Below are 9,249 nucleotides of genomic sequence, written 5' to 3'. Positions count from 1 at the left end.
AGACTGGGACCCTCCATACGCCGCGGGTTTGGCGCTAAAAAGCAAAAAAATCCCTCACCAAGTTCGCTTGCAGGATGCTACGTTCGTTCGGAGAGTGCACTAGGAACAGGGTTTGTCCAGGACTCACCCAGGCTATGTTCCGGGTGTCGTTTTGGAAACAACGGGGTCTTGGAAGGTGGACGTAAAGCAAACATCCAGTGATTCATCATTCACCAAACGTTTCCTGAGCGACACACTTAAGTTCAGCTCTTCCTGTTCAGTCTTGAACCCCGTCCTCTCATCCTCGCGGGTCTGCCCCGCCTGACCCGGGGAAGCTTTGCACCGGAAAGGAGCCGGGGCCGGGGCCGCCTCGGGCCCCTCCCGCCGGAAGTCCCTGGAGGGGCGGGGCCTCGGTGAGCGCGCGTTTCTCGGTCACTGAGCCCGCGCACCGCCCGGAGAGGCGCGTGCGTGCGTGCGTGCGTGCGTGCGTGCGTGCGTGCGTCCGGGCAGCGGTGGGCGGGCCTGGGGAGAGTGGCGGCTGCGGGCCCCGCCGTGCCCCGCCCGGAAGCTGCCTTTCCGCTGGCGCTGCCCGCCTTCGACCCGGTGTTGCCGCTGCGGCGGTGATGGAGCGTAGACCCCTGAGGTCCGCTCTGTGCTGCTGGCGGAGACGAGGCCGCGGGGACCGCAGCGCCTGGCGCCGGGCGACCACACCCTCGGTTTGGGGGGCAAGCCTGCCTTTTGCGCACTTGGACTTTCCCCCACCATCTTCTAAGTCTTAGTGCTTTCGTACCAGGTACATCTTCCAGACAGTGTGGCCGTGCTTTAGAACAGTGTTCCTCCCGTGCAGAGGGATTATTAAATTTGGAGCCTCTAAGCGGCACCGTTGTCAGCAATCCAGATAAGCTCTTAATAGCTCGTTAGAATGCAGGCTGCAAACGAAAATAAAAGCACCACGAACTCCTTTCAGGAAGACTGGCCCGCGCTGAGTGTCCCCCACGTCAGTTGAAAGAACGCCGACGACCTTTTAGATACTATGTAAGGTTTTGCCTCTTTTAGGTCTAGGCTTGAGGTTTGGAGCTGCTTGGGAAACTCAACACTGGGTTGAGTTCTTTCATTACGGAGCAGATACGTTTCCCTTTGTCCATGAAAATGAGGTTTTGGGTTTTGTTTGAAAGCAGTTCTAACGCATTCACGAAAATCTGGGAAATACAGCAAAGCAAAAAAGAACGAATTGAAAACCACCCAGGATTCCATTATATCCAAATGGAAGCAGCATCAACATATGGGCTTGTTTTGACCTATTTCCATGTAAAATACTGTTTTCTTGTACTCCTGTATGGACTGTGATGGTTTGCTTTTCCAGGGAACATGCCCATCAATTTTTACATAATTCTAGTTGTAATAAAGGTTTTCATAGCTACATGGTACCCCTTTCGTTGATACTGGGTGTCCAGTGGGGTTGGTGTGGCTCTATTGTAGGTGATTCTGATGAGGCTGCATCAACAGTGGTGTTTAGAACTTGGCCTTGGAGTCAGGTAGACCTGGGGTGGGCTTCAGCACTTCCTCTGAATCTTCACATGGGTTTAATGAACCTTCTTCCTCTGAATCCTCACACGTGTTTAACCTTTTGAGCCGCACCTTACACACCAGTAACATGAGGGTGATAGTTCTCATCACGTAGGATTACTACACGAATTAAATGAAATAATGAATGAAACTTCCTGGAGCCTGTATTGGTAAATACTGGTTATTTCTGTAGGCGCGGTAGGTTTTGTTTTTGTTTTTAGTTTGTTTCTTTTGTTCTGATTTTTTGTTTGTCTGTTTAGTTCCAGATTTGGTATATAGTTAAATACTATCAGTACACTAGGTGTAAGGGGTTTTATACACAGCTTTTCATATGTTTTATTACATAAGTTACACATAAATAATACATACATTAGGAACGCTTTTTGCAATAAGAAAAAAAATTGTCTGTAATCCTGCTACCTGTAGATAATTATTATTCATGTTTTATGATAGGGCCTCTCCTTTCTCACTTTTTTATACTTGTACACATATATTCATTATATTTAAAGAACTAGAATTGCGTTTTAAACTACGTTTAAAAACTTAATGATGACAGTGAGGGGACAGTTTGAGGAGAGTACCATGATTAAAGGAATAGGTAATAAGGTTGGAAAGGGAGGTTGTAGGATTTGGATTTCGTTTACTTTATTGGACAGGTTAAGGGCAGGGTTGAAGAATAACATGATTTAATATATTTCGGAAGGTTCTCTTGGCTGCTATATGGAGACAGAGAGTTGGGGACCAGGGAGAAAAGGTGGAATCCAGTCAGGAGTGTAATTCAGTAATCCTGGTGAGTGACGGTGGTGGCTTAGACCAGGGTGGAAGTGGAAAAAGTGGCTGGATTCTGGATGTGCTTTGAAAGTGTGGGCTGTAGAATTCACCGATCAGTTGGATCTGAAGTGGGAGAGACAGTGACTTGGAGGTATTTTGGATTCCCTGGTGGCAGGGTTGTTAAAGATCCAGTGGTGGTGTCACTGCTGCGGCTCAGGTTCAACCCCTGGCCCAGGACCCCCTACATCCTGCATGGTGGCCAAAAAAAAGGTATTTTGGCTCAAGCAGTTGGATGGATGCGGTTACTCCTACAGACACTAAAGGAGGAGCGGAGTTTAAGGGGAGTGGGATGAAGAGGTCTGTGTCATTTATATTGCGAATTTCAGCATCTGTTAGATGCCTGGCTGGAAATGATATCTTAACAGCATCACTTATTGTTGAGGTGTCCATTTGTCCCTTCATTTCTGTTAACTTGGGCTGGGTGTATTTATAAATATTATATCTTTTTGTTGGCTTGATACCTTTAATGTTGCAAAATGTCCTTCTTTTCTCTAGCAACTTTTTGTTTTCTTAATTTAAAGTTTATTTTGTCTGATATTAGCACAGTCATCCCAGCTTTCTTGTCGCTGCTGCTTGCATGTTTTTTAACAGCATTTTCTATTACTCAGTTGCATTTATAGGTGTCCAACAATCATCACAACCCAATTTTATAGCATTTCCATCCCAAACCCCCAGTGCATTCCCCCCACCCCCCAGCCTGTCTCATTTGGAAGTCAAAGTTTTTCGAAGGCTGCGAGTCAGTATCTTCTGCAAAGAAGTTCACTGTGTCCTTTTTTCAGATTCCGCGTGTCAGTGACAGCATTTGATGTTGGTGTCTCCTTGTCGGACTGACTTCACTTAGCGTGATAATTTCTAGGTCCAACCATATTGCTGCAAATACTGTTATTTCTTTCCTTTTAGTGGCTGAGTAATATTTCAATGTGTGTAGGTACCACATCTTCTTGATCCACTTCTCAGTTGATGGGCATTTAGGTTGTTTCCATGTCTTGGCTATTGTACATAGTGCTGCAGTGAACACTGGAGTCCATGTGTCTTTTCAAGTCATGGTTTTCTCTGGATAGATGCCCAGGAATGGGATTGCTGGATCAAATGGTAATTCTATTTCTAGTTTTCTGAGGCATCTCCATACTGTTTTCCACAGTGGTTGTACCAATTTACATTCCCACCAACAGTGTAATGGGGTTCCCTTTTCTCCACACCCTCTCCAGCATTTATTGTTTGTAGACTTTTTGATGATGGCCATTCTGGCTGGTGTAAGGTGGTACCTCATCGTGGTGGGGTTTCTTTTGTTTTTTGTTTTGCCTTTTCTAGGGCTACACCCTTGGCATATGGAGGTTCCCAGGCTAGGGGTCTAATCAGAGCTGTAGCCACTGGCCTACGCCAGAGCCACAGCAGTGGGGGATCCGCGGTGCTTCTGCAGTCTACACCACAGCTGGATCCTTAACCCACTGAGCAAGGCCAGGGATGGAACCCACAACCTCATGGTTCCTAGTCAGATTCGTTAACCACTGAGCCATGATGGGAACTCCTCATAGTGGTTTTGATTTGTGTTTCTCTAATAATTAGTGATGTTGAACATCTTTTTATGTGTTTTTTGGCCATCCGTATGTCTTCTTTGGAGAATTGTCTGTTCAGATCTTCTGCCCATTTTTTGATGCGGTTGTGTTTTTTTTTGGTATTGAGCTGCAGAGGGTGTTTATAAATCTTAGAGATTAATCCCTTGTCAGTCGCTTCATTTGCAAATATTTTCTTCCATTCTGCCGGTTGTCTTTTTACTTTGTCTAGGGTTTCTTTTGCTGTGCAGAAACTTTTAAGTTTAATTAAGTCCCATTTGTTTGTTTTTATTGTCATTACTCTAGGAGGTAGGTCTCAGATGATGTTGCTCTGGTTTATGTCAGAGAGTGTTTGGCCTATGTTTTCCTCTAAGAGTTTTATAGTATCTGGTCTTATATTTAGGTCTTTAATCCATTTTGAGTTTATTTTTGTGTATGGTGTTAGGAAATCTTCTAATTTCATTCTTTTATATGTGGCTGTCCAGTTTTCCCAGCACCACTTATTGAAGGGGCTGTCTTTTCTCTATGGAATATTCTTAACTCCTTTGTCATAGATTAGTTGGGTTTAACTCTGGGCTTTCTATCCTGTTCCACTGATCTGTATTTCTGTCTTTGTGCCAGTATCATACACTTTTGATGACTGTAGCTTTGCAGTATAGTCTGAGGCCAGGGAGCCTGAATCCTCCAGCTCTTTTTCTTTGTCAGGATGTCTTTGGCTATTCTGGGTCTTTTGTTTTCCAAACAAACTTTAAAATATTTTGTTCAAGTTCTGTGAAAAATGTCCTTGGTAATTTGATAGGGATTGCATTAAATCTGTAGATTGCCTTGGGTAGTATAGTCATTTTGAAATTGATTTTTCCAATCCAAGAGCATGGTATGTCTTTCCATCTGTTTGTGTCATCTTTGATTTCTTTCATCAGTGTCTTATAGTTTTCAGAGTGAAGATCTTTTGTCTCTTTAGGTAGGTTTATTCCCAAGTATTTTATTATTTTTGATGTGAGGGTAAATGGGATTATTTACCTAATTTCTCTTTCTGATCCTTTGTTGTTAGTACATAGAAATGCAGTCAACTTCTGTGTATTAATTTTGTATGTTGTAACTTTGCCAAATTCGTGGATGAGCTCTAACAGTTTTCTGGTACTGTCTTATAGGATTTTCTAGGTATAGTATCATGTCATCTGCAAATAGAGATAGTTTTACTTCTTCCTTTCCAATTTGGACTCCTTTTATTTCTTTTTCTTCTCTGATTGCTGTGGCTAGGACTTCCAGAACTATGTTGAATAGTGAGAGCAGACATCCTTGTCTTGTTCCTGATCTCAGTGGGAATTCTTTCAGCTTTTCACTGTTGAGAATGATGTTAGCTCTGGGTTTCTCATATGTGGCCTTTATTATGTTGGCTGTTTGCATGATTTTTATATGACAAATGAAGTGTATCTCCTGTAGGCATCACATTGTTGGATCTTTTTTTAATCTATTCTAGTGACCCTGTTTTTTATTAGATTGTTTAATTTATTCGTGTTCAGTGTTATTGATGTAGTTGGATTTATGGCTATCATTTTTCAGTTTATGTATATCCCCTGTCTTTTTTGTTTCTTAATCCATTCATCTGTCCACAGACATTTAGGTTGTTTCCTTGTCTTGGCTATTGCGAATAGTGCTGCTGTGGACATAGGGGTGCATGTATTTTTTTTTTTTTTCTTAGAGTTTTATCTGGATATGTGCCCAGGAATAGGATTGCTGGATCATATTGCAACTCTAGAAAAATTTTTTTTTTAAATTGCAGTTGTAAACATAGCAGTTTGTAAAGGAGATCTCTGTATGCTGTGTTCTTTGATAGGTGACCGAATAAACAACTGTGGTAGCTCCGTACAATGGAGCGCTATTCAGCACTGGGAAGAAACGAGTTATCAGAAAAGACGTGGAGGATCCTACATGCACACTGCTGAGTGGAAGAAGTCTGGAAACGCCAACTACTGCATGGTTGCAACCCTGACATTCTGAAAAGGACAAACCTAGTGGAGACAGTGGTTTCCAGGCTCAAGGAGAGGGAGTGATGGAAGGCCGAACACAGAGGATTTTTAGGGTCGTGAAACTAATGATGAATACGTGTCATTACGCATTTGTCCAAACCCGTAGAAGGAACAACCCCAAGAGTGAGCCCTCGGGTAAACCATAGGCTTTAGTTAATAATAATGATCGCTGCTGGTCCATTAATTGAGTGAATGTACCACAGCTACGCAGGTCGTTAATAGTAGGGAGACCCAGTGTGGGCAGAGAGTATATAACAACATTCGGTACTTCCTGCTCAGTTGCTCCATAAACCTAAAACTCCAAAAAATAAAGTCTAATTTTTAAAAACCTCAGCTACCAGAGTTCCTGTCGTGGCTCAGCAGTAATGAACCAGACTGGGATCTGTGAGGTTGCAGGTTCGATCCCTGGCCTTGCTCAGTGGGTTAAGGATCTGGCCTTGCTGCGAGCTGGAGCATAGGTCATGGCTGTCCCTTGGATCCCTTGTTGCCATGGCTGTGGCGTAGGCGGGCCACTGCAGCTCCAATTTGACCCCTAGCCTGGGAACTTCCGTGTGCTGTGGGTTCCACCCTAAAAAGACAAAAAAACCCAAACAAACCAAAAACAAACCAAAACCAAACAAAAAACACAGCTACCAGATTTCTGAGGTAGACCTCTCTTTGTGTATGTGGGGGAGGGAAGGGGATTCTTTCTATACTGGGTGAAGTCACAGATACCTAGCTGTCATTTCAGCAGCATTTACCCCTCCACATTTGCAATAGAGTATTTTTTTAAATTGTGTGCCTTGTGGCAAAGATTTAATGCCCAATCGTATTGATACTGGAAGGATGATACCGGAATCCGGGTTCTTGTTCACGGTGGTCGAGGAATGAACTCCGTGAACACACAGGCAGCAAGCAAGCAGTCTTTATTTTATTTTATTTTATTTTGTCTTTTTGCTATTTCTTTGGGCCGATCCCACGGCATATGGAGGTTCCCAGGCTAGGGGTCGAATCGGAGCTGCAGCCACCGGCCTACGCCAGAGCCACAGCAACGCGGGATCCGAGCCGCGTCTGCGACCTACACCACAGCTCACGGCAAGGCCGGATCGTTAACCCACTGAGCAGGGGCAGGGACCGAACCCGCAACCTCATGGTTCCCAGTCGGATTCGTTAACCACTGCACCACGACGGGAACTCCAGTCTTTATTAAAGAAAAGCAAATAGCTCCCAGGACAGGCTGGGAGGGGGAAGAAGAACCCCCTTTCTCTATTGTCCTTTAGGGGTTTTTATTCCTTAAAGATGGGGGGTTACCAGCATGGGGTCCAGAGAGATGTGGTCTTCTCCCATTGGCCTTGCCCAGTTACCTGTGTCAGTCCTTGTCCAATAGGGGTCTTAGGGGTGGGAATGTCCCGGAAGTCTCATAGTTTCCTTTCCCTTTTCTCCCTGTAAACTGAGTCACAGGGGATTAGGGATTAATGTCCATCTGGGTGTAGGTCCACTCCCAACAGTAAACAAGGCCTGTGGGGATGTTACTCCCTGGAGCCCTTAAACCACAAACGGGCATCAATGGCTTCGAGCCCAGGCTCCTCCACCGACTCCCTGGGTTAGTATTCCGCCTCAGTGTGTTCGGTTATATGTCAATAAACCTGGGGGGGAAGGCGCAACATCACCCTTTTAAATTGCCTTTTTCTGCCTTCTTTTCTCTTTTTGTTCCTATCTGTGGATCTGCATTGTTAAAGTAATGCATTCAAATGTAAATCCAAGTACTGCTCCAGGAGCCTGACGTTTATCAGAGGAAAGCCTCACGTCTGACCCTCTCCTCTCCTTGGCGGGGACTGTGCTGCTCGGAGGGAAGGCTTGGGAGGAGACCTGCGGGTGAGGGCTGTGCCAGGTCCTCAGAAGCACGTTTTCATTTCCTGTTCAAGGATAAAGTCCTATCGCAGTTTTGAACCAGAAATGAAAACCACCTGAGGCAAAAACGTCAAGACTTTGACGCTGCAGAGGAGTCAGGAAACAAAGGAAATCGAGAAACAATCCCTTTTCTATTATCAGCAGACAGTGCTCCCCGGCCTGAGTCCCGGGTCAGACCCTCACCCCAGGGGACCATAGCGACCTTGACCTTCTCGTGGGCCCTGCACGCATGGGGCAGGCAACTGAAAAAGCTGGCTCGTTCCTGCCACGGGCGTTTTTCCCCTGTGGCCAATGTCCTCTGCCCTGAAATCAGGTAGGAAAGATAGAAAGACCCAGCCTGGGCGCTTTAGGTGGTTGGTTTGTGCTGAATTTCTACTGCTCAGTGGCAGAAGCTGGGTAGATTATAAGTGTCCAAAGTACTTTCAGAATGGAGAACTGGGGAGTTCCTGTAGTGGCCCAGCAGGTTAAGGACCTGCCTGGTATCCATGAGGGTGTGAGTTCGATCCCTGGTCTCTGTCAAGTGGGTTAAGGATCCTGCGTTGCTGTGAACTGCAGTGTAGGTCGCAAATTCAGCTTGGATCTGGCGTTGCTGTGGCTGTGGTGTAGGCCAGCAGCTGCAGCTCCAATTCAGCCCTTAGCCTGGGAACTTCTGTATGCCTCAGTTACAGCCCTAAAAAGGTTAAAAAAAAAAAAAAGTAGACCTGATAAAAAGCAGAAAAGACAGAAGAAATATCCTTAGAGTTCCCCTCTTAAAGTGTTGGGGTGGAAGAAGTCTTCTGTGTGCCTGATGCTTTAGACCAAAGTTGTACTAAATTACGCTGAAAATGTCAAAAGAAGCCTTTCGAATTTGTACGTTTCTGTTGTAATTGAGCGATGACGCGGTGGAACTTAATGGGAAGATAATTTTGCACATGCCAGTGAGCATAACCATCAATGCCTGATATGGAAAAATTTTTCTTGACAAAAAATGATTGGGGGGAAACCTAAGAATTCGTCCTCATAGCGGTTAGTTTAGTGTGTGCAGTGTTTGGCTTTTTCTGCGAAGCTGAACTTGTGAGACAGCTCAGGAGACTTCTCGCTGTGATAGCTTACCTGTCTCTGAGCAGTCATCTTACTGTAAAGTTTAGAGCCTTTCTTTTCTGCTGTGGCTGTTCCCGGGCACTCATCTTATAGGAAATTCAGCAAACTATTTGGAAGCGAACAGTCACAGCGCCTGTGTTTGCGGGTGCAAGCAGTTACGATGAACCTTTTGTAGCTTGCATAATTCACATATCAAAGTATGTGAGAATAGAAAATGACTTTCTGCTATAGCCATAATAATGCCTCCTTATAATCTTTGAATACATATCTGTAATTGTGAAGCGTTAAAAGCTTTCCCACCCGTCTTGACGAGGCTGCAG

The 9,249-nt window shown here is 44.9% G+C and overlaps 1 long non-coding RNA gene across 1 annotated transcript; it reads left to right on the top strand.

The window, feature by feature from the left end:
- Positions 1 to 490: 490 nt before the first annotated feature.
- Positions 491 to 6,292, top strand: LOC125136031 (uncharacterized). The gene is made up of 2 exons (XR_007137095.1): positions 491 to 772; positions 5,767 to 6,292. It is a non-coding gene; the product is annotated as an uncharacterized LOC125136031 (long non-coding RNA).
- The last annotated feature ends 2,957 nt before the right edge of the window (positions 6,293 to 9,249 follow it).

The sequence above is a fragment of the Phacochoerus africanus genome, chromosome 9 (assembly GCF_016906955.1).
Source record: "Phacochoerus africanus isolate WHEZ1 chromosome 9, ROS_Pafr_v1, whole genome shotgun sequence".
Taxonomy (NCBI): Eukaryota; Metazoa; Chordata; class Mammalia; order Artiodactyla; family Suidae; genus Phacochoerus; species Phacochoerus africanus.
The sequence above is the reverse complement of the archived record's forward strand: the minus strand, read 5'-3'. Positions and strand labels throughout refer to the sequence as shown.